Below are 3,684 nucleotides of genomic sequence, written 5' to 3'. Positions count from 1 at the left end.
TTAGCAATGAGCTCTCCAAAGTGGTATCTTTTTGAACTCCTACATGATTATTTGTGAAGAAAGATTCTTTGCAAAACTTTAGGTTGTTTAATATCTATTACTATCTATTGTGCTAACCTAGTTGACCTTTTGTTATGCTCAATGTGAACCATCATTGCAATTGTGTGGTAGAACATTTGGTTGTGGCTTAGTATGGTAAGGCCACAATTCTTTTGTTGTTTTACATATATCCATATCCATCTTGCTAAATCATCATTACATTCCTCTAAGTTGAGAATTAGAACGTATTTTACAGGAATCCCATAGTTAAGATCAATCCATAAGAAATTCTTAAGTCAATCAATAAATGATTACAACTAAAGGATAGGAATCAAAAGCCTTGCTTTACTCTTTTACAAGCGATTAGTGTTGCTTTTTGTCAATCTAGATCATGTCAATCTAGGTCATGTCCATTGCTACTATTGAAGAGGATTTTTCGCCCCGTCTTCTCTTGCATGTGATATGTTGTTATATGTTACTTACTCAAATATGAAAGTACTTTTAGAGTGTCACTAAAGGTTTAGGATGAAGCATTTCTCTTATTTCACTAAATTTCATCATTAAAATGACTTTATATTTAAGTAAAACTTCATATGGGATAGATATTAGACTACATGTTTACATAGAGCATTGCAAGTCTGGGTGCATGTATTTACATTCATAAATTGTGGAGATTTAATGCAATGCTTTAGCTTTAAACCCTAGAAACTTGAAGAAATAAGAGACTTGTTATAAGATAGATCAAAAAGTACACTACTAAGGTTTAGCATCAACCATTTCTCTTATCAAGATTTAATGTCAATATGCCCAAATATAATTTCAAAAGAACTAAATGTGTGGGGATCAAAAAGTCTTCTTAATCTCTTGAAAGTTTTTAAATATTGGTCTAGTAGGTTAAAGAAGATAACACTTCTCTCCTTTAACCACGCCAAACTAAACAAGCTAGACCTCACCAATTAGATTTCTACCTCATTAACTGATAGCACTATGTGATTGTGTGTTGCAACAAAGAAAGAGACATGAAAGGACTTTACAAAATGTTGAATATCTAGGCTATAATGCATGTTACAATGTCAACCACAAATTTAATCACATCCACTTTTTCGTTACAGCTCTCTTGCCAAACTATTTGATAACATTAATCTAGTTGAATGATCTAAGGGATTTCTATGAGATAGTCTGCATGTTAACTTTTTTAGAGATGCTTAATTTGTTCATTAGCTATATTAATCATGACTTAGAGCATATAATATTCAACTAGCATTGTTAAACATCCAATCAATTTCTAACATTTTTAAAGATGCTTATTGGGTCATTTACTATAGCAATCATGATTTAGAGCATACCATATTCCACTAATGCTGTCAAACATCCAATATGTTTCTAGATTTGCATGTGAAAGGTAGAGCTCGAGTGGAGCACACAAGCAAAAGCAAGATCTATGGTGGATGGAGCAAGAGAGCAAGAAAGAGAGACACTGTATGTGGGAAGTCCCATAGTCACATTGTATGACTGACCTTCTGTTATTCAATAGTCACTGAAAGAATGAAGAAGAAGTGATAATGATGGGCACTTGTCATATGCAGTGTACATGTATGCAATTACGGTGTGTGAAGTAAATACAAGGTGGTAGAGGTGCATGTGCCTTTATCCCCAACAACCTCTCACTTAAGGCAAATGTGTCTCTAGTGATGGGGAGAGGACAAGAAAAAGTGACAACATACAAATGTATATAAAGTACAATAGGATGAGGAATAGACCTCATCTAATCCTACACCCATCATCTTCCTAAGAAAGGAAAAATGTTCTCGTTAATCCTAAGAAGAGACTTTTAGTGAGAAGATATGCAAGATTCTCGTCAATGATCTTGACAAACTCAAAAGACTTACTCTTTACCATCAAGTGACAACATACCTCAATATATTGTGTCATCTAGATCATGTCAATCTAGGCCACATCCATTGCTCTACTGAAGAGCATCTTTCACCATGTCTTCTCTTGCATGTGATATGTTGTTATATTTTATTATTAAAATGACTATGCATTTAAGTAGAACTTCATGCATGTGCAATTTACAAACAACCAATGCGTAAGGGTTGCCGAGATGATAAGATAAAAATCAAGCTTACTTTTTAATTATTATGGGCCACATGGCCCCATCATGGTATACATGAAAAGGTTAAAAAGGTTGCCTCTAGATTAGGATAATATGTAAAAGAAAGCATGTAGCTTTCAGCTATTTTGAGAGGATTTTATGTAAAAAGAAAGATTAGCGAAATCGTGCGACGCACGATCGCTATTTTTAGGCAGTGAACAGCACTCCGAAGTGGGAGATGAAGGAGGAGTGATTTGGCAGAATTCTGGCCAGATGTGCTAGTATTTTACCCCCCTTTCAAAGCTAATGAAAGCATTAGATTGGCGATATGAGCAGCATAGAGGAAGGTATTATTTTATACATGTTTTTATCTATTAGAGTTTTATCTTCTCATAATGCACGAATAAAGTGACAAGCTTCATCTCTGTTAGTATTCTTCTACATTTTCTAATTCTTTTTGGGAGTATTCTTCTACGTCTTCAATTTCTTCAAACCCCTTCTCTTCCGTCTACTCCTCTCCCTGCATCTCCTTCCACCCTGCTGTCTCTTACCCTCGTGGTGGACTTTCGATACCAAATGCCTCGACACCGTGTTAGGGGAAGTTTATGCTATCATAAGAGGAGAATTTCGAAAGATATTTGGGCTGATTTGGGGCTAATATCTTCAGCCATATTCAGAGAATTAGCTATAGCATTGTTCTTTTAATTCATTTCTTACTCTACAGAAGTCATCTTGTCAAAATATGCAAGTATTATGTGCTCCTATGTGCAGGGCAATGTTTGTAGATAATTCATAGATGCTTTGACTTGAATTAAGAGGAGATTTTTCTCTTATTTCTTAGCTGTGGTAACTTATCCTTATCAGGAACTCAATTTGAATCTCTCTTAAAGCGAGTCTCTTGGCCTTACAAGCCTTGTAATTGACTCATAAGCTTTTGTTCTTAGCAGTCTACATTGAATGCAATCATGCAAAGTTGATTCATGTTATGGAATTATATATGAATGATGGGATGCAGAGTTATTTATGATACATGACAACATACTGTACTTGATTTTATAATTTGTGATTGCTCTTACAGTCAAGAAAACAAGCTTGATTTGAGTTAGAACTTATGAGACAATCCTCTTGTGATCTTTGCTAAGAACATGCAATTGGAAGCTCTATCAACATCTTCAAGAACTTGGCTTGAAACCTTCAACCCTTCTCTTATCTCTATCATCTCTAGAGTCTAAACTCTTGAACCCCTATACATTCTTCTCTCTCAAACCCCTGTGATTGACCATGAAGTACCTCTTGAACCTTTAAACATTCATTGTAATCTACTTATCTCCTGAAGGCACATCTCCATCTATCTTGTCCAGTTTTCTTGCCAAACCCCTGTGGTGACCTTCAAACCTACGCGCTGCAACATTGGTGAACTTGACGTGAAGGTCAGTGTAAGAGAACTCCAAGATGGGGGATTCTTTAGGAGGTACTCTACAACAATTGGTGTGTATACTGCAGTAGACTCAGCAACAACAAATCCAAATGTTACAACAACAACAACAACA

Source organism: Lygodium microphyllum, chromosome 4, assembly GCF_053477565.2.
Source record: "Lygodium microphyllum isolate KBCC chromosome 4, Lygodium_microphyllum_v1.1.10, whole genome shotgun sequence".
NCBI lineage: Eukaryota > Viridiplantae > Streptophyta > Polypodiopsida > Schizaeales > Lygodiaceae > Lygodium > Lygodium microphyllum.
Note: the sequence above shows the minus strand (reverse complement) of the source record.